Source organism: Canis lupus, chromosome 3, assembly GCF_003254725.2.
Source record: "Canis lupus dingo isolate Sandy chromosome 3, ASM325472v2, whole genome shotgun sequence".
Classification (NCBI taxonomy): domain Eukaryota; kingdom Metazoa; phylum Chordata; class Mammalia; order Carnivora; family Canidae; genus Canis; species Canis lupus.
This window is the reverse complement of record NC_064245.1, coordinates 1-22,365: the sequence shown is the minus strand read 5'-3', so window position 1 is coordinate 22,365 and position 22,365 is coordinate 1.

Genomic DNA, 22,365 nt, shown 5'->3' with positions numbered 1-22,365 from the left:
ACTTTACTGGGACTCAGCCTGTGCCCCGCGGGCCAGGAGGGGCTGGGACAGAGTGACAGTCAGGGAGCCTCAGGTCACCAGGGTCTGTGCAAAGCGACCTAGGAGGTCTGTGCTCCCTCTGTCCTGGGGTCCTGGGCTGGCCCGGTTCCGGGGCACTTCCTCCCCTCCCCGCATCCCCGTGCCTGTGTGCCTCGGGCACAGAGGGCCTATGGGGCGGTCAGTGTGGCCCTGGAAGGGAGGTCAGGGCAGCAGGCCCTGGTCTTGTGCCCAAGATTGCAAATACGAGAAACCACCAAGGAGCCGACACCGATACAAACACACGAGGGTTTATTTACAAGCTCCAGCATGGGTCCAAATATACCCGACACTGCGGAGCAGGGACTTGGACCCCGAGACTAAGAGGTGACGTAGCAACTTTATAGGGGCTAGTGGCCCATGGGATACACAGAAAGGTGCACAGTCATGTCGGTCCACACGCAGGTGGCCGATTGAATTACATCTTACCCTATAGTATCCATTTGAGCTGGCCTATTACTTTGGTCAGAATTGGCGCGCAGTTTTGGCGGACACAAAGCAGGGTTACATTGTTATGAGCCGATTTCCGATTAGGGTGTGCCCAGCGGCTCGACTAGGGTGGGGCAGCGCCTTAAGCAATAAGCAGGTTATGTGGGGGTCATACAGGAGGTGGCAGGTGTAGCTCAAAATGGAATCAGTCCTGCTCTGCTTGTCCAGGGGTAGGGGATTTTTGTTAAATTTCCTGGGTCCCACATTCCCCCCATTTTCAGAGGATCCTATGCAGGATCCAATCAAGGGTCCAGGTTGCTCTTAGAGTGAGCCAGGTGGAATGATTAAACCAGGATTTTAACCAACCTTGTTGCTGTTCTCGCCGCCATTTATATTCCAGCTAAGAAGCAGCATTCTACGTTTAAGGCAGCACATAACCCTCCCCCCCCACACCACACACACACCCTTTGTTGTAAGAAGACTAAGTCTAATCCCTTTCTATTTTGAAGGACAACCTCAGACTAGGGAGTCTTGCAGGTGCGAAATTAGTGAGAACGGTGCACTCTTAGCTTTAGGGGATTGTCCTTGTCCGGGTGGCTTTTCCATTCTGGAACAAAGTTCTTGAGAACGGTATGTGGGTCAGCTGGCTGGACGTGGGTGTAGTGGACCAGGGAGTAATCCCGTCGACCTTGAGAGCGTTGGGAGTGGTCAGGATCAGGGTGTAGGTCCCTTGCAGCGAGGTTGAAGTGTCCGGTGTTGGAATCTCCACACGTACACACGTACACCCAGTCACCTGGCCGATATCGATGGGGATCCGGGGGTGGCCCAGTCTCATAGAGGGCCCTCAGCTTAGGCCACACCTGCTCATGGGTTCATGACATTTGGAGGGAGAAAAGAAGTTGGTGATCATCAAATTCAGCAAGCACCTCAAGTTTTAAAATGGGGATAACAGGTGGAGGAAGACCGAACATGATCTCGTAGGGAGTCAGTCCCATCTTATATGGGGAGTTCCTCACCCTATATAGGGCGAAGGGGAGGAGAGTCACCCAGTCCCCGCCAGTCTCCAGGGCTAATTTAGTTAAGGTCTCCTTTAATGTTCTGTTCATCCTCTCTACCTGTCCTGAGCTCTGGGGCCTATATGCACAATCTAATTTCCAATCTGCCCCAAGTACTAGTGCCACTCCCTGTGTTACCTTAGAGAAGAATCCTGGGCCCTTGTCTGACCCAATCTTAACAGGAAAACCATACCTCGGTAAGATGTCTTCCAGCAGTTTCTTGGTCACGGTCTGTGCCGTTTCCTGTTTGGTGGGAAATACCTCTGTGCATCCTGAAAAAGTATCTACAAACACTAGTAAATACCTGTATCTATCTGTATTTTCCAGGTTTTACCTCAGTGAAGTCCACTTCCCAGTAGGCTCCTGGGCGGTCCCCCCGGAGCCAGGTGCCTGGGTTAGATCCATGGGCGGTGGCATTAGTTAACTGGCATGAGTGGCAGCTTGCCACGATCTGCTCGATCTTTGCTCGAGAGTCTTTAATAGTGATCTTTGCATGTCGTATGAGGTCTTCCATCTTCCTTGTTCCCGTGTGAGTACTCCGATGCGTTTTGGATAGGACTCGCCGTCCCAGTTCCTCTGGCAAGATGATGCTGGAGTCTGTGGCCCTCCACCAGCCACACAATCACTGGGTCATAGGCAAGGGTTTGATCCAGTGTAAGTCAGCATCACTATAGTTGGGGATGTCCGGCAGGTTCCGTTCCCCCGGATCAGGTAGCGTGGTTGCAAAGATCTGGGTCACCAAAAGGGACGCCTCCTTTGCTTTTAAATCGGCTAGCCGGTTTCCCCTGGCTACTGGTGTGTCTGCCTTTTGGTGCCCCAGACAGTGGATGATGGCTAGGGCCTTGGGCAGCCAGAGGGTCCTCAGGAGTTCAAGAATCTCCGTTTTGTTTTTAACAGTCTTTGTCTCTGCTGTCAGAAGCTCTCTCTCTCTCTGTAAAGGGCTCCGTGAATGCGAGCGGTGGCAAAGGTGTACCTGCTGTCGGTGTAGATGTTTATTCGTTTACCTTCCTCCATGGTCAGCGCCTTGGCCAGTGGGATCAGTTCTGCCCATTGAGCCAACATTTAGGCTGTCAATGGCTCCGCCCAGACGGCCTCTGTCTCCGTGGTTATGGTATGGCTGCCCCCGCAAATCGGACTCCTTCTCGGACAAAACTGCTGCCGTCCGTGTACCAGGTGGCATCGGCGTTCGGCAGTGGCTGGTCCTGGAGATCAGCTCTGATTCCGTACACCTGTGCCAAAATTTCTTGACAGTCGTGCAGAGGGGGGTCCCAGTCTGGGTTAGGGAGTAGCGTTGCCAGATTCAGGGTTGTCAGTGGCTTAAATAAAATTCTGGTGGGGTTTAGCAGTAGGCTCTGATAATGGGTCAGATGGGCATTGCTGATCCAGCTGTCTGGGGGCTGTTTGAGTACCCCTTTAATAGCGTGTGGGGTGGTAACATGCAGTTCTTCCGGACTTTTTCTATTATAGACTCGTTCTGCTATTATCACTAAGTCCTGCAAGCTCTTCTCTCCCAGTCTGTCTACTCTTTGCAATTTCTTTTTAATGTTCAGAACGGCCTGGTTAACAAAAGCCATGATAATTGTGGCCTTTGTTTCCGGGGCTTCTGGGTTCATAGGGGTGTACTGCCTAAAAGCCCTATTGCTCCCTCTAAGAAGACTGCTGGACTCTCATCCTTACCCTGTCTCACATCATAGACCTTGGCCAGATTGGTAGTCTTGCACGCGGCAGCCTGGAGACCTGCCATTAGAGTCTGGCGGTGGACCCGGAGTCTCTCCTTAACTTCAGGCGAGTTGTGTGCTTTGAGGAGTAAAAAAGGGTTTCAGCCAAGGAGGGGAATTCTCGATCATGTCCTGCCAGGCCAGGATGTTGGGCATCTGGTCAGGGTGGCCATCTGGTTTGTCCCTGAAGTTCATGGCCTTAAGCTGTAAGATAATAGGTAGGTGAAAATTTCCTTCTCAGGGCCATCCCACGTCAAAGGTTGGCCATTCTGATATGCAATAAATTTGGAATCTCTCTCTCTGTATGTCTATGCTCAGAATAAGAGCTCTTTCCCTAACATCCGAGAAGTGGGAGAGCATAAGAGACAAGGGTATGGTTTGCATCTGCCCCATTATGTCCCCCGTCCACACCAAGGCACAGACAGTTATGACAGTTCACAAATAACACAGTCAAACACACAGTTAACAAGAACACAGTAACACAGACCAGCACACAAACAGGTAACAGACCAGCGCTCAAACAGGTAACAAGAACACAGTAACAGACAAACGTTCTAGTGGGGCTGCGGAGACAAGACAGGAAGTAATCCAAAGGGCTGGCAGCTGGACCTACTTTCAGATGAGGACCCCCGTCCTCCATACAGATAAGGACCCCCGTCCTCTTTACGGATGAGGACCCCATCCTCCATACGGATGAGGACCCCCATCCTCCTTATGGATGAGGACCCCATCCTCCATACAGAGGAGGACTCCCGTCCTCCTTACGGATGAGGACCCCATCCTCCTTATGGGTGAGGACCCCCGTCCTCATACGGATGAGGACCCCATCCTCCTTACGGATGAGGACCCCATCCTCCTTACAGATGAGGACCCCCGTCCTCCATACAGAGGAGGACCCCCGTCCTCCATACGGATGAGGACCCCCGTCCTCCTTATGGATGAGGACCCCATCCTCCTTATGGATGAGGACCTCCATCCTCCATACAGAGGAGGACCCCTGTCCTCCTTACGGATGAGGACCCCCTGTCCTCCTTATGGATGAGGACCTCCATCCTCCATACAGAGGAGGACCCCCGTCCTCCTTACGGATGAGGACCCCCTATCCTCCTTATGGATGAGGACCTCCATCCTCCATACAGAGGAGGACCCCCGTCCTCCTTACGGATGAAGACCCCTGTCCTCCATACGGATGAGGACCCCGTCCTCCTTACAGATGAGGACCCCCGTCCTCCTTACATATGAGGACGCTCGTCCTCCATACAGATGAGGACCTCCGTCCTCCTTACAGATAGGACCACCATCCTCCAGGCAGGGACAAGGGACGTCTCCTCAAGACCCCCGGTTGATGGCCCACCAGTGCGTCCGCCTAAGCCAATGCCGACCTAATACAGATTGGAATTCCTACAGGTTAGAGCTCTCAGAGAATATGCGTGCAAAAGGTGGAAAAAGTTGAGTGCACTCACCACGCGTGAAACCCTCCGGGATAAGGTCCTGGAGGTCTCTCAGATCCCGGACGAGCCCCCAAATGTTGTGGCCAAGATTGTGAATCCTAGAAACCACCGAGAAGCTGACACCGATGCAAACACAAGAGGGTTTATTCACAAGCTGGAGCAGTGGGTCTAAGCATACCCGACACAGCGGAGCAGGGACTTGGACCTCGAGACTAAGAGGCATAGCAGCTTTATAGGGGCCAGTGGCCCATGGGATACACAGAAAGTTGCACAGTCATGTCGGTCCACACGCAGGTGGCCGATTGAATTACATCTTACCCTATAGTATCCATTTGAGCTGGCCTATTACTTTGGTCAGAATTGGCACGCAGTTTTGGTGGGCACAATGCAGGGTTACATTGTTATGGGCCAATTTCTGAGTAGGGTGTGCCAAAAGCTTGACTAGGGTGGGGCAGCGCCTTAAGCAATAAGCAGGTTATGTAGGGGTCATACAGGAGGTGGCAGGTGTAGCACAAAATGGAATCAGTCCTGCTCTGCTTGTCCAGGAGTAGGGGATTTTTGTGAAATTTCCTGGGTCCCGGGATACGTGGGTGGCGCAGTGGTTCAGTGCCTGCCTTTGGCCAGGGGCACGATCCTGGAGACCCGGGATCGAATCCCACATCGGGCTCCCGGTGCATGGAGCCTGCTTCTCTCTCTGCCTATGTCTCTACCTCTCTATCTCTCTCTCGCTGTGTGACTATCATAAATAAATAAAAAGAAATTTCCTGGGTCCCACACTGACTGCATGTACACTTCGCTTCTAACAAGCCTAGGTTCGTTGCATGACAGAAGTTGTGTGAGAGGCAATTGGAAGGTGCAGGCCAGGAGACAAGTGTCTTCAAGCTCAATCCAGTGACTACCGAGGAATTCCTCTCATACATTGCTACTACATACTAACTTCCATATAAGAGAAGCTAGCTGAACGCAGTGTCCAGGGGAACTTGATTCTGAGAGGTGAGACCCCATGCAGTCGCTCACAGTGCCACACTGCCTGCAGATAGAGTTTCGAACATCCTCACTAGACATGTTTGTCAGAAGCTCATGGGATGCAAGGGCCAGCTGCAGGCTTCAATGGTTGTGACTCCAGGTGCAGTAGCACGGTATTCATGGAGCGTCCCACCTTACAATGCTGCTACATTCTCACGGCCATCAGAATGAGCTAGTGGAAAGCTGGATTCTAGGCATGCTTCCTTTAGAGAGCTGAGCTCAGGGCAGGACCTTCCCGCATCCTGTCTGCCCATAGACGTAACTGCTAATATCCTTATGTTAGGTGCTAGGAGAGGGCGGTGAAATGCATGTGGAAGTGTCAGGCCTTTACTCACGAATATCTGAGTTGAATACAGCGATTTCAAACGGCCTTCTTCAAAGAGTGTAGCTAGTTTCTAACTCCCATGGACGAGTGGGTAGCAGACATCTGCCTCCCAGGTGTACACACTTTTGAGAGTTGAGCTTATGGCCTGTACTTCCCACATCCTGCCTGCAGGTACACTTCGCTGCTAATAGGCCTAGGCTCCATGCGTGACTGATGTGTTGTGAGAGGTAAGTGAAAAATCCCGGCACACAAGACTAGTGCTTCCAAGCTCAATCCAGCGATTTCCTAGTAATTCCTGTCTTAGACAGGTGCTACATACTAAGTTCCATACGTGAGAAGCTAGCTGAACCCCGAGTCCAAAAGCATCTCTCTTCCGAGAGTTGAGCTCACACCCTGTCCCTCAAAGTTCCACACTGCCTGCAGAATGAGTTTTTAACATCTTCACCAGAGACGTTTGTCAGAAGCTTGTGAGACGCAAGAGGAATCATGCAGGCCTGGAAGGTGTCTCCAGGTGCAGTAGAGTGGTATTCTTCAAACCTCCTGAGTTAGAAGACTGCTATGGTCTCACGGCCATTAGAACGCAGCTAGTTGAAAGCTGGTTTCTAGGCATGCTCTCTTGTGAGAGCTGAGCTCAGGGCAGGACCCTCCCGCATCCTGCCTACCCATAGTCATAGCTGCTAACTTCCTTATGTTAGGTGCTAAAAGAGGTTGGAGAAATGCGAGTGGAAGTTTCATGACGGTATTCACGTGTATCTGAGTTCAATACAGCGATTGCCAACGTCCTTGTTCAATTAGAGTGTAGCTCGGGTATACCTCACCTCGATAAGTGTCTAGCAGTCATCGGCCTGCAAAGCATACACACTTCGGAGAGTTGAGCTTATGGCCTGTACCTCCCCCATCCTGACTGCCTGTACGTTCCGCTTCCACAGCATTTCGTTGTATGCGGGAGTGTGGCGGAGTGAGAACCAAGTGTCTGCCTTGTCAATTTGGCTCCAGCGGACAGCTGCCTCCAAGGCATGCACACTCCTTTGGATTGAGCTTAGGACTTGAACATCCCACATGCAGACCGCCTGTACGCTTCGCTTCAAAGGATTTCGTTCGATACGGGACGCAAGTTTTGCGAGAGGCAAATGTGTCTCCGGGCCTCCTCTTCGGGCCTCTGTGGGCTGACAACTTGGTGGCAGCGAGTGGTCTGTGTGGTGTCTGGGGATGGGATGTGGTGCTGATTGTCAGGTGCACATCTGCCTGGTAGATGCACCTGCGGGGATCAGTGACGGGGTGGGCGTCAGCACCTCTGGCCTCCAGTGGGCAGTGCTGTGCTGCTCCCTGAGACTCGGGGCTGATGGGGGGAGGTGGGTGGGGACGCTGGGTCCTCTGGCTCTAGGGCTGAGGATTCCACCCCCCAGTCTGCAGGCCCACCACAGAAGAGCCGCCAAGCCCCCGGTTCCCTGCTGCTTCCCTCAGAACCCTGCTTTCACTCTGCCTGCATCCGAGTTTCTTTTTTTTTTTTTTTCTGAGACTGTTGTGCCCAAGATTGCGAATATGAGAAACCACCAAGAAGCCAATTCCGATGCAAACACACGTGGGATTATTTACAAGCTCGATCTTGTGTCCAAGTATACCCGACACTGCAGAGCAGGGACTTGGACCCCGAGGTGGGTTTTAGCTTAGTTTTAAGGGCTGTCTTGGGGACCTCAAGAAGGGCTGTAGCAAATCCTCAAGATCTGTTTACATTTTGATATGGGGCCTTCAAGGGCATTGAGCCCTGTTCTCATTCTAATAGGGGCTTCCTGCCCTTGGCCTGGGCTCAGTTTTGATTCAATTGTGGGGCTTTCTAGGACATTAAGCTGTAAACAGCAAAGGTTCCACACCTGGAAGTGGGACGTCACACTGTCCCTATTTGCTGAAGATGCGGAACTAGAAACAGGAAACCCCAGAGCTTCCACCAAAACCTGTTAGAACTAAGGAGTGAGTTCAGTAAAGTAACGGGACACAAACTGACCCTACAAAGCAGAGTAGCCTTGCTGTGTCCCGACAATGAGCACTCAGGAAGGAAAGGAATGACGTGAAGCCCTTCTCAGGAGCATCAAGGAGAATAAATAATGAGACTGAACCAAAGGAGCACAAGACTTGTGCACTGAGCCAAACCAGGCTCTGGGAGGCCGTCCTGGGCTCGTGGGGTGGGAGCCTCATCTTGTGAAAATGTCCACAGTTCCTGAAGCTACCCTCAGTTTCAATGTCATTCCTATCAAAATCATGGTGGCAGATCTTAGAAATAGAAAAAAAAACCAAAACCCATAACATCCAACCCCCACAACAAATGACCCCGGACAGCAAATCAGTATTGGAGAAGCAGGAGAGAGTGGGACGCAGCACTTTCCTATTTCAAAAGATGTCACAGAGACACAGGATAAAGCAGTGTGGTTCTCGGGCCCCGGGCTGGCTCCGTCGGTTAAGCATCCGACTCCTGACCTCACCTCTGGTCCTGATTTCAGGGGTCGTGAGTTCTAGCCCTGTGCTGGGCCATGGACGAGGTGTGGAGCCTACTTAGACAAACCAGACCCACGGGGGGTGGTCCTGGCATAAGCTGAAACAGCAAAACAGAGTCCAGAAGGAAATGTGCTCTGATAGAACTGATTTTTTTAACTTAACTTAATTTAAACCCAATTAATTAACGTATAGTGTATTATACTTTCAGAGGAAGAATTCAGGGATTCACCAGTTGGAGATAACAGCAGTGCTCGTGACATCACGTGCCCTCCTTCATGCCTGTCCCCTGTTATCTGCCCCCTCCAGCTACCCTCAGTTTGTTTCCTATCATTAAGAGTCTGTATTTCCTGTATCTGTTTTCATCTTGTTTTTCCTTCCCTTCACAGTTGTTCATCTGCTTTGCTTCTTTAATTCCACCTATGAATGAAACCACACGTCATTCTCTTTCCCGAGTGACTTACTTCACTTAACATGATCCCTTTAGTTCTATCCACATCATTGCAAATGGCAAGATTTCCTTCTCTTTGATAGCTGAGTTCCATTCCTCTCTCTATGACCATCATCTATCTCCCATCCTCTTTATCCATCATCTGGCAGAGGGCACCGAGGCTCCTCCCACAGTGTGGCTACTGTGGACCCGGCTGCTGTGGACATTGGGGTGCAGTTGTCCCAAGTCTCACTGCATCTGTATCTTCAGAGTGAGCTCCAGGCCGTTCACCTGCTGGTCGCAGGGCGGCTCTATTTGTAACTCCCTGAGGGGCCTCCACACTGTTTCCAGGGCGGCTGCACCAACCCGCGGTCCCGCCCACAGTGGAAGAGGATTGAGTGAGTTTTGCAGGACGTGGTAAAAGTCTGGTCCACATTTCATTTCGCGTCCTGTGGGCTCCAATTCCTTGTCCTTAAGTATTTCTGGGGAAGCCGGGTGTTGGGCTCCTTTTCAGTGAGATGTTGCCAAAGCTAACAGGCCCCAGATGAAGCCTGAAAGGAGGCAGGTGCGGCCCAAAGAGCACCTGCTGCCTCCTGCACAGTCTCCTGTAGCGCCTGAGCATCCCGCAGGGGGCGTCTGAGCCCAGGCCCCGCCCATGGGGCACGCATGTGCAGTAGGCCTCCTCTGCCTGCACTAACAGGAGCCAGCCTGTGCTGGGGAGGCCTGCGGAAGACATGGGGACGCGTCTATGCTGATGAGCTGCAGCCTCCTCAGGACCCGCGGGGAGTCTTCAGGGGGAAATTGGGCCACATTCATGCTGACAGGAGCCCCGGGCTCCTCAGGACCCGCGGTGAGGCTTTAGGAAGATGTGGGCCCGCATCCACCCTGACAGGAGCCCCTGGGCCGCCTCAGGACCCGCGGGGAGGCTTCAGGAAATTGTGGGCCCGCATCCACGCTGACAGGCGCCCCTGAGCTGCCTCACGACCCACGGGGAGGCTTCAGGAAGATATGGGCCCACATCCACATTGACAGGAGCCCTTGAGCTGCCTCAGGACCTGTGGGGAGGCTTCAGGAAGATGTGGCGACGCATTCACTCTGGCAGGAGCTCCCGGGCCCCTCAGGACATAAGTTGAGGCTTCTGGAAGCTAGGGGCCGCATTCCTGGTTACAGGAACCCCAGCCTCCTCAGAACCATCGGCGACGCTTCGGGAGGACTTGGGGCCACAGGGACACAACAGGACGCTGACTTCCTCAGGACCCCTGGTGTAGACTTGGGGAAATATGTGGATGCGTCCATGTGGACAGAAGACCCCAGCTTTGTCAGGGCCTTTGGTGAGGCCTAAGAAAAATATGGGTGCCGCATCCACACTGACAGGAGTCTCCAGCCTCCTCAGGACCCACTGTGAAGTTTTGGGAAGATTTGGGGCCCCGTCCATGCTGACAGGAGCCCCCAGCCTCCTCAGGTCTTATGGTGAGGCTTGAGCAAAATGTGGGGCCACGTCAATGCTGACAGGAACCCTGTCTTCCTCAGGACCTGCACTTTGGCTTCAGGACATAAGGGGCTGCGTGTATGCTCACAGGAGCCCACAGCCTCCTCAGGACCCGCGGTGAGTTTTCTGGGGGACGTGGGGCCATGTCCAGGGTGACAGGAGCCCCCGGCCTCCTGAGGACCTGCTGTGAGGCTTCCAGAGGATGTGAGGACATAGTCCACAGTGACAGGAGACCCAGCGTCCTCAGGACCCGCTGACTATGACTCAGGAACACGTGGGGCCACGTCGCACTCACAGGAGCCTGGCTTCCTCAGGACCCCTTGGAGGAATCTGGAGGAGCTGTTGGGGGCCACTTCCACATCAGAAGGGACTCCTCAGAACCACAGGGTAAGTGAAAGGGTAGAATGAATGGTAGGGTGAGGGGAGGGGAGGAAGTTGGTGGTTAGGCTTAGGTTAGATGTTAGGGGTTAGTAATTATGCTTATGGTTACGAATTAGAGGTTAGGTGAGGCATAAGGGTATTTGTCAGTGTTAAGAGTTAGGATGGGGGTTAGGGTAAGGGACAGGATTTAGTGTTAGGGTTAGGGTTTAGGCTCTAGGGATTAGGGCAGGAGGTTAGGAGTTGGGGTTAGGGTTATGGTTAGAGTTAGGGTTGGGCTTAGGTTTGCAGTTAGGGTTAGGGGTTAGGGTGTGAGTTATGGTTAGGGGTTAGAGTTAGGGGTTAGAGTTAAGGGTTAGAGTTAAACTTAGGGCTAGGTTTAGGGTTAGGGTGAGGGTTAGGATTAGGATAGGGGTTAGGGCTAGGGTTAGGGTTAGTGTTTAGTTAGGGGTTAGGGTTAGGGTCAGGTCAGGTTCAGGGTACGGTTTTGGAAAAGGGTAAGATATAGGGTTAGGGAGTGGGTTTGGGGTTGGTTTTAGGGTACGGGTTAGGGTACAGTTTGGGGTATGAGATAGGATTAGTATTAGAGTGTTAGGGTTAGGGTACAGGTTAAGGTTAGGAATAGGATTTGAATACCTTATTTTAAGGTTAGGGTTAGAGGTTAGGGTTCGGGTTAGATTTAAGGTAGGGGTCAGGGTTAAGGAAACCTAAGTTTAGGTGAACCTACGTATAGGAGTTAGGGTGAGGGTTGGCAGAAAGTTTCAGTGAATGTGTTTTGGTCTTGGGGTTTGTGTTTGGTTTTCAATTAGTGATGGGTCTTGTTTAAGGTTAGGTTAACATTAGGATTAAGTGTAGGGTTAGGGTTATGTCTGTGTATGGTTAGAGTTTGGGTCTTGGCATGTGCCTGCACTGGGACTCCTAGCATCTTGGGCCATTTAGTTTTATGCACTCTATTTAGGTTTTGGGTTCAAAGATAGCCTGACTCCAGCAAGTCAGTGGCCTCCCCAGAGAATCAAAATCCAGGCTTCAGCTGGGGTGAGAATAGACATGGCAGGCTTCTCCCGAGCTGAGCTAAGGAGGGGATTTGTGGCTCTAAAGACTCTTTATTTGGATTTTCAGTTGCCTTTCTGATTTTATCTCTAGTGTGTACATGTTTCATCAATACTACCTATAATTATTTTAAAGTTTTACTTGAATTCCTGTTTGTATACACAGAATGATATAGTTTCAGGTTTACCACATAGTGATTCAACCCTTGGATACAACGCCTGGTACTGGCCACAGGTGCCCTCCACTATCCCCATCCCCTGATTCCCCATTCCCTTCATCTTCCTCTGGTGTTTATTAGTTTATTCTCTGTGGTTAAGAATGTGTTTTTTTTTTGTTTGCTTCTCTCATCCCCCCTGCGCCCCTTTGCCAGTTTGTCTGGTTTCTTAAAATTCACATGTGAATGCAATTGTATGGTATTTGGTATCTTTCTCTGACTGATCGAGTTCATTTAGCATAAGTCCTTTCCACTTCTCCCACGTCAGTGTAAATGGCTTCATTTCATCGCTTCTGATGACCCAGTGATGTCGCAGTGGGTATATTTACCGCATCGTCTCTGCCCATTATTCACTCAATGGACGTCTGGGCTGTATCTACAGTTTGACTGTTGTTGATAACGCTGCTACAAACACTGGGCTGCGTGTCCCACTTGGAATCTACTAAACGACTTTTGTATCCTTGGGGTAAATACGTAGCTCTGCAATTTTGGAATCGTAGGGTAGCTCTATTTTTAACTTCTTTTTAAAATTTCTTTTATGATAGTCACAGAGAGAGAGGCAGAGACACAGGCAGAGGGAGAAGCAGGCTCCGTGCACTGTGAGTCTGATGTGGCATTTGATCCCGGGTCTCCAGGATCGCGACATGGGCCAAAGGCAGGTGCCAAACCGCTGCACCACTCAGGGATCCCCTATTTTTAACGTCTTGAGGACCCCCCACAATGTTTTCCACAGTGGCTGCACCTGTTCGCATGCCCACCAGGAGTGTAAGGGGGCCTCCTCTTCTCTATAGCCTCAACAGCACCTGTTGTTTCTTCTGTTGTTAATTTTAGCCATTCTGACGGCTGTCAGGTGACATCTTATTGTGGTTTTCATTTCCATTTCCCTGATGATGGGTGACGCTGAGTGTCTTTCGGTGACTGGTGGCCATCTGGATGTCTTAGAGACAAAGTCCATTCATGTCTTCTGCCCATCTGCAGTTGGATAATTTGTGTTTAGGATGCTGAGATTTATATTTGCCTTACGTATTTTGCATACTAACTGTTTCTTGGATGTGTTGTTTACAAATATCTCCTTTCATTTTGTATGTTGCCTTTTAGCGTTGGTTGTTTCTTTCACTTTGCAGAAGCTTTTGAATTTGATGAAGTCCCAAGAGTATTTTTGCTTTTGTTTCCCTCAACTCAGAGGCATATCTAGAAAGAAGATCCAATGGCCAACGTCAAAGACGTTGCTGCCTATCTTTTCTTCTTTGTATGGTTTCAGGTCTCACATTTATGTCTTTCATCCATTTTGAATTTATTTTTTATATATATGGTGTAAGAAAGTGGTCCAGTTTCATTCTTCTGCATGTGGTTTTCCCAACACTATTTGGGAAAACCAGTTTCATTCTGCTGCCTGGTTTTCCCAACACTATTTGTTCTTTTCCTGGGGTCAGGGTTAGGGTTTGTTGAAGAGACTGTCTTTGTGCCATTGGATATTCCTTGCTGCCTTGTTGTCGATTAATGGATCATAGAGTTACAGGTTTGTATCTTGTTTTGGCATTCCATTCCATTCTATTCTATTGATCTAAGCATCTCCTGTTGGGAGATTCTTGATTGCTGATTCAATTTCGTTGCTGGTTATCTGTCTGTTCAAGTTTCTTATTTCTTCCTTTTTCATTTTTGCTATGTTATATATTTCCAGGAATTGATCTATTTCTTCAGGTTCTAGGTTGCTGGCATATAATTTTTCATAATGTTCTCTTATAAACGTTTGTATTTCTCTAGTGTTGGTTGTTATTTCTCTTATCTCATTTATGATTTTATTTGGGTCCTTTCTCATCTTTTTATCTTTTTTCTTTTTTAAAGATTTTATTTATGTATTCATGCAAGACACAGAGAGGCAGGGGTATAGGCAGAGGGAAAATGAGGCTCCATGCAGGGAGCCTGATGTGAGACATGATTCCCCAGGACCCCGGGATCATGATCTGAGCCAAAGCAGATGCTCAACCACTGAGGCACCCAGGTGCCTTGCTGATTAAATTCCTTTGCTAGTTATGGGTCTATTCACATTTTCTATTTCTTCCTATTTCAGTTTTGCTCGTTTGCACATTTCTAGGGATTTGTCCATTTGTTCCAGGTCTCCCAGTTTGTTAGTGTATAATCTTTCATAGTATTCCCTTATAATTGTTTTATTTTTCTGGTGTTGATTGTGATCTCTCTTCTCTCTTTTGTGATTTTATTTATTTAGTTCTTTTTTGTTTTCTTGTTGATAAGGCTGGCTAGGGCTTGATCCATTTTCTTAGTTATTTTGAAGAACCAGTTCTTAGTTTCATTATTCCATTCTACTGTTTTGTTGTTTCTGTATTGTTTATTTCTGCTCTCATCTTTATTTTTCCCTTCTTCTGTAGGCTTTAGGCTTTTTTCCTATTCCTTTTCCTGCTCCTTTAGGTGTAGTGTTGGGTTGTGTATTGGAGACTTCTTGTTTCTTGAAGTAGGCCTGTATTGCTATGTACTTCCCTCTTAGTACTGCCTTTGCTACATCCCAGAGGTTTGAAGAAACATGTTTTCATTTTCATTTGTTTTAAATTTCCTCTTTAATTTCCTGGTTGCTCCATTCATTCTCTAGTAGGATGATCATACTCTGCACGAATTTTTGGTCTGTCCAAATTTTTTCTTACTGTCGACTTCGAGTTTCATATCGTCGTGGTCCGAAAATGTACATGGTGTGATACCATCCTTCTTGTACCTGTTGTACCTGTTGAGGGCTGATTTGTGGTCCATGATATAATCTATTCTGGAGAATGTCCCCTGTGCACTTGAAAGGAATGTGTATTCTGCTTTAGGAAGAAATGTTCAGACTATTATCTGTTGAGTCCCTTTGGTCCAGTGTGTCAAGGCTATTGTTCCCCTGTTGATTTTCTGCATAGAGGATCGGTCCATTGCCATAAGTGGGTGTTAAAATCCCCTGTCATTGTATTATTATCAGTGTGTTCCTGTACGTTTGTTGGTAATTGGTTTCTATATTTCGGTACTCCCATGTTGGCAGCATAAATATGTAGTTGTTTGATCTTGTTTTTTAAATAAATTTATTTTTTATTGGTGTTCAATTGACCAACATACAGAATAACATGCAGTGCTCTTCCTGTCAAGTGTCCCCCTCAGTGCCCGTCACCCATTCACCCCCACCCCCCACCCTTCTCCCCTTCCAGCACCCCTAGTTCTTTTCCCAGAGTTAGGAGTCTTTATGATCTCTCTCCCTTTCTGATATTTCCCAAATGTTTCTTCTCCATTCCCTTATATTCACTTTCACTATTATTTATATTCCCCAAAGGAATGAGAACATACACTGTTTGTCCTTCTCCGATTGACTTACTTCACTCAGCATAATACCCTCCAGTTCCATCCACGTGGAAGCAAATGTTGTGTATTTGTCATTTCTAATGGTTGAGGAATATTCCATTGTATATATAAACTACATCTTCTTTATCCATTCATCTTTCGATGGACACCGAGGCTCCTGCCACAGTTTGGCTATTGTGGACATTCTGCTATAAACATCGGGGTGCAGGTGTCCCGGCGTTTCATTGCATCTGGATCTTTGGGGTAAATCCCCAATAGTGCAATTGCTGAGTCGTCGGGCAGGTCTATTTTTAACTCTTTGAGGAACCTCCACACAGTTTTCCATAGTGACTGCACCAGTTCACATTCCCACCAGCAGTGTAAGAGGGTTCCCTTTTCTCCGCATCCTCTCCAACATTTGTGGTTTCCTGCCTTGTTAATTTTCCCCTTTCTCACTGGTGTGAGGTGGTATCTCATTGTGGTTTTGATTTGTATATCCCTAAGGGCAAGTGATGCAGAGCATTTTCTCATGTGCATGTTGGCCATGTCAGTGTCTTCCTCTGTGAGATTTCTCTTCATGTCTTTTGTCCATTTCATGATTAGATTGTTTGTCTCTTTGGTGTTGATTTTAAGAAGTTCTGTATAGATCTTGGAAACTAGCCCTTTATCTGATACATCTTTTGCAAATATCTTCTCCCATGCTGTAGGTTGTCTTTTAGTTTTGTTGACTGTATCCTTTGCTGTGTAAAAGCTTCTTATCTTGATGAAGTCACAATAGTTCATTTTTGCTTTTGTTTCTTTTGCCTTCATGGATGAACCTTGCAAGAAGTTGCTGTGGTCAAGTTTAAAACGGATGTTGCCTGTGTTCTCCTCTAGGATTTTGATGGACTCTTGTCTCACATTTAGATCTTTCATCCATTTTGAGTTTATCTTTGTGTATGGTGAAAGAGAGTGGTCTAGTTTCATTCTTCTGAAGGTGGATGTCCAATTTTCCCAGCACCATCTATTGAAGAGACTGTCTTTCTTCCAATGGATAGTCTTTCCTCCTTTATCAAATATTAGTTGACCATAAAGTTCATCCACTTCTGGGTTCTCTATTCTGTTCCATTGATCTATGTGTCTGTTTTTGTGCCAGTACCACACTGTCTTGATGACCACAGCTTTGTAGTACAAGCTGAAATCTGGCATGTGATGCCCCCAGATATAGTTTTCTTTTTTAAAATTCCCCTGGCTTGGGATCCCTGGGTGGCACAGCGGTTTGGCGCCTGCCTTTGGCCCAGGGCGCGATCCTAGAGACCTGGGTTCGAGTCCCACGTCAGGCTACCGGTGCATGGAGCCTGCTTCTCTCTCTGCCTGTGTCTCTGCCTCTCTCTCTCTCTCTCTGTGTGTCACTATCATAAATAAATAAAAAATAAATAAATAAATAAAATAAAATAAAATAAAATAAAATAAAATAAAATAAAATAAAATTCCCCTGGCTTTTCGGGGTCTTTTCTGATTCCACACAAATCTTAAAATAATTTGTTCTAACTCTCTGAAGAAAGTCCATGGTATTTTGATAGGGATTGCATTAAACGTGTACATTGCCTGGGTAACATTGACATTTTCACAATATTAATTCTGCCAATCCATGAGCATGGAATATTTTTCCATCTCTTTGTGTGTTCCTCAATTTCTTTCAGAAGTTTTCTATAGTTTTTAGGGTATAGATCATTTACCTCCTCGGTTAGGTTTATTCCTAGGTATCTTATGATTTGGGTGCAATTGTTAATGAGATTGACTCCTTAATTTCTCTTTCTTCAGTCTCATTGTTAGTGTATAGAAATGCCATTGATTTCTGGGCATTGATTTTGTATGCTGCCATGCTACCAAATTGCTGTATGAGTTGTAGCAATCTTGGGGGGAGAGGGTTTTAGGTTTTCTAGGTAGAGTATCATGTCATCAGCAAAGAGGGAGAGTTTGACTTCTTCTTTGTCAATTTGAATGCCTTTAATGTCTTTTTGTTGTCTGATTGCTGAGGCTAGGATTTCCAATACTATGATGAATAGCAGTGGTGAGAGTGGATATCCCTGTCTTGTTCCTGATCTTAGGGGAAAGGCTCCTAGTGCTGCCCCATTGAGAATGATATTTGCTGTGGGCTTTTCATAGATGGCTTTTAAGATGTCGAGCAATGTTCCCTCTATCCCTACGCTCTGAAGTGTTTTGATCAGGAATGGATGCTCTATTTTGTCAAATGCTTTCTCCGCTTCTAATGAGAGGATCATATGGTTCTTGGGTTTTCTCTTGCTGATATGATGAATCACATCGATTGTTTTACGAGTGTTGAACCAGCCTTGTGTCCCGGGGATAAATCCTACTTGGTCATGGTGAATAATATTCTTAATGTATTGTTGGATCCTATTGGCTAGTATCTTGTTGAGAATTTTTGCATCCATGTTCATCAAGAATATTGGTCTGTATTCTCCTCTTTGGTGGGGTCTTTTTCTGGTTTTGGAATTAAGGTGATGCTGGCTTCATAGAATGAATTTGGAAGTACTTCATCTCTTTCTATCTTTCCAAACAGCTTTAGTAGGATAGGTATGGTTTCTTCTTTAAACGTTTGATAGATTTCCCCTGGAAGCCATCTGGCCCTGGACTTTTGTGACTTGGGAGGTTTTGGATGACTGCTTCAATTTCCTCCCTGGTTATTGGCCTGTTTAGGTTTTCTATTTCTTCCTGTTCCAGTTTTGGTAGTTTGCGGCTTTCCAGGAATGCGTCCATTTCTTCTAGATTGCCTAATTTATTTCCGTATAGCTATTCATAATATGTTTTTAAAATCATTTGTATTTCCTTGTGTTGGTAGTGATCTCTCCTTTCTCATTCATGATTTTATTAATTTGAGTCTTCTCTCTCTTCTTTTTAATAAGACTGGCTAATGGTTTATGTATGTTATTAATTCTTTTAAAGAACCAACTCCTGGTTTTGTTGATCTGTTCCACATTTCTTGTGGTCTCAATTTCCTTGAGGTCTGCTCAAATTTTAATTAAATCTCTTATTCTGTTGGGTGTAGGATCTAGCTGCTGTTTTTTTCTCTAGCTCCTTTATGAGTAAGGTTAGCTTTTGTATTTGAGTTCTTTCCAGTTTTTGAATGGATGCTTGTATTGTGATGTATTTGCCCCTCAGGACTGCTTTTGCTGCATGCCAAAGATTTTGAACGTTTGTATCTTCATTCTCATTAGTTTCCATGAATCTTTTTAATTCTTCCTCAATTTCCTGGTTGACCTTTTCATCTTTTAGCAGGATGGTCCTTCACCTCGACGTGTTTGAGGTCCTTCCAAACTTCTTGTTTTTATTTAGTTCTAATTTCAAGGCATTATGGTCTGAGAATATGCAGGGGACGATCTGAATCTTTTGGTATCGGTTCAGATGGAATTTGTGACCCAGTATGTGATCTATTCTGGAGAAAGTTCCATGTGCACATGAGAAGAATGTTTATTCAGTTGAGTTTTGATGTAAAGTTCTGTAGATATCTGTGAAATCTATTTGCTCCAGTGTATCATTTAAAGCTCTTGTTTCTTTAGAGATGTGCTTAGAAGATGTATCGAGGGTAGAAAGACCTAGATTGAAGTCACCAAGTATAAGATAATTATTATCTAAGTATTTCTTCACTTTCGTTATTAATTGGTTTAAATATTTGGCAGCCCCGATATTCGGGGAATATATATTGAGGATTGTTAAGTCCTCTTGTTGGATAGATCCTTTAAGTATGATTTAGTGTCCGTCTTCATCTCTCACTATAGTCTTCGGGGTAAATTTTAGTTTATCTGATATAAGGATGGCTACCCCTGCTTTCTTTTGAGGACCATTTGAATGGTAAATGGTTCTCCAACCCATTATTTTCAGATTGTAGGTGTCCTCCTGTCTAATATGAGTCTCTTGTAGACAGCAAATAGTTGGGTCCTGCTTTTTTATCCAGTCTGAAACCCTGCACCTTTGAAGGGGTAATTAAGCCTGTTCACGTTCAGAGTTACTATCGACAGATATGAGTTTAGTGTCATCATGACATCTATTCAGTCCTTGTTTTTGTGGATTGTTCCACTGAATTCTTCTTATAGGGGAATTTTAAGAGACCCCCTTAAAATTTCTTGCAGAGCTGGTTTGGAGGTCACATATTCTTTCAGTTCCTGCCTGTCTTGGAAGCTCTTTATCTCTCCTTCCATTTTGAATGAGAGCCTTGCTGGATAAAGTATTCTTGGTTGCATGTTCTTCTCATGGAGGACCCTGAATATATCCTGCCAGCCCTTTCTGCCCTCCAGGTCGCTGTGGAGAGGTCTGCTCCTCCCCAGAAAGGTCAGGATTTTCTTGTCTCTTGCTGCTTTAAGGATCTTCTCTTTATCTTGGAATTTGCAGGCTTCACTATTAAATGTCGAGGTGTTGGACGGTTTTTATTCATTTTAGGGGGGAATCTCTCTATTTCCTGGATCTGAATGCCTGTTTCCCTTCCCAGATTAGGAAAGTTTTCAGCTATGATTTGTTCAAATACATATTCTGACCGTCTGTCCTTTTCGACGCCCTCGGGACCCCCAATTACACATCGTTTTTTCTTCTTCAGGCTGTCGTTTATTTCCCTTAATCTGTCTTCCTGGTCTTTTAATTGTCTGTCTCTTTTTTCCTCAGTTTCCCTCTTTGCCATCAACTTGTGTTCTATGTCACTCACTCGTTCTTCCACCTCGTTACCCCTCATCGTTATGACTTCCAGTTTGGATTGCATCTCATTCAATTGATTTTTAATTTCGGCCTGATTGTATCTAAATTCTGCAGCCATGCAGTCTCTTGAGTCCTTTATGCTTTTTTCTAGAGCCACCAGTAGCTGTATAATAGTGCTTCTGAATTGGTTTTCTGACATTGAGTTGTAATCCAGATTTGTAACTCTGTGGGAGAGAGGACTGTTTCTTTCTTTTTAGGTGAGGTTTTCCTTCTAGTCATTTTGCTCAGTGCACAGTGGACAAAAACAAGTTGTATTGGGGAAAGGAGAAAAAGAGAGAAGAGAAAGAGGGAAGGAGAAGAGAAAAAGAAAAAAGTAAAAAGGAAGAAAAAAAGCAAGAAAGAGAATAAAAGGAGAAAGAAAAAGAAAGAAAGGGGGGAAAGGGTGGGGGAAGCAATCAGAAATTTAAAAACCATGGGGGAGTATCTTCTGATTCTCCATAGTTTAAGTCCCTTGACTTCCCCTGGAACTTGGCCGTCTAGCTGGTCTTCTGGTGGTAGGGGCCTGTTGTGCTGATTTTCAGGTGTTAGCCCTTGGGGGAGCTCCTCTCCCCCTGCCTGGTGAAGTGCTCAGTGGGGGTTGTATACCCCGTGACTCCCAAGGAGGAACAACCCCAGTGGCAGTGGCCAGGTCTGAACACCTGTATTCAGCCCCCGCAGTAACTCTGGAGCAGTCCATCTGCAGGGCCTGGAGGCTCCGGGGCAGGGCTGCTGATCTGCTCAGCTCTGGGCAGGAGCGTCCTTGCTGTCCTCGTCCTCCGGGCTTCTGCCTGTACCGGGAGAGGCCGAATCCTGGGCTGTGGCCCGGTTACCTGTGCTCCAGGACCTGCGCTGTTGGATTTTCACTCCCGGCTGGGCAGGCACCTCTCCACGGAGCTGCCGTAGCCCCTCTGAGCTGCTCCTGGAGCCCCGCAGCCCCCTCCACACGGAGCCTCTTCCTCTGCCCTAGGCGCCGCCACCTAGCTGCTCACAGGAACCCGCAGCCCCCTCTGCACATAGCCACTGCCTGAGCCCCTCATAGCTGCTCCTGGGTCAATGCATGTTCCCTGCAGCCCTTAGGGAGCTCGATGCACTCTCCTGGGAGTGCAGGTGTCTGTTTGTGTCCTATGGAGCCCGAGGTTATCCCCGCCCTCCTGGGGTCTTGCTCTGAATCCCTGCCAGCGCCATTCCCCCCTGGAAGAATGGTGCACCTCCTGCTTCTCTGGGACAGAGCTCTCCTGCCCGGGGGGCACTCGCCCTAGCCTTAGCCCGGATACTCGTGGGGCCCCTCCCCCTTGGATTCCTTTTGTTTCTTTATTTCTTTTTCCCCGTCTTCCTACCTTGATAGAAGCGTGAACTTTTCTCACGGTACCATTCTATCTGGTCTCTGTTTAAATCTCAGGCTGAATTCCTAGATTTTCAGGATGATTTGAAGTTTATCTAGGTAATTTGGACAGGACAGGTGACTTGGGGACCCTACTCTTATACCATCTTACCAGTCCTCCTGTATGTTGCTTTTTAGCTTTAGTTGTTTCCTTCACTTTGCAGAAGCTTTTCAATTTGATGAAGTCCCAATAGTATTTTTGCTTTTGTTTTCCTCACCTCAGAGGCATATCCTGAAAGAAGATCCAATGGCCAATGTCAAAGACTTTGCTGCCTATCTTTTCTTCTTTGTATGGTTTCAGGTCTCACATTTGGGTCTTTCATCCATTTTGAATTTATTTTTTATATATATGGTGTAAGAAAGTGGTCCAGTTTGATTCTTCTGCATGTGGCTGCCTGGTTTTCCCAACACCATTTGTTCTTATTCTGTGGTCAGGTTTAGGGTTTCTTGAAGAGACTGTCTTTGTGCCATTGGATATTCCTTCCTGCCTTGTTGTCCATTAATGGATCATAGAGTTACAGGTTTGTATCTTGTTTTGGCTTTCCATTCTGTTCTATTGATCTAAGCGTCTCCTGTTGGGAGATCCCTGATTGCTGATCAATTTCTCTGCTGGTTATCTGTCTGTTCAAGTTTCTTATTTCTTCCTTTTTCATTTTTGCTATGTTATATATTTCCAGGAATTGATCTATTTCTTCCAGGTTCTAGGTTGCTGGCATATAATTTTTCATCATATTCTCTTATTATCATTTGTATTTCTCTAGTGTTGGTTGTTATTTCTCTTTTCTCATTTGTGATTTTATTTGGATCATCTTTG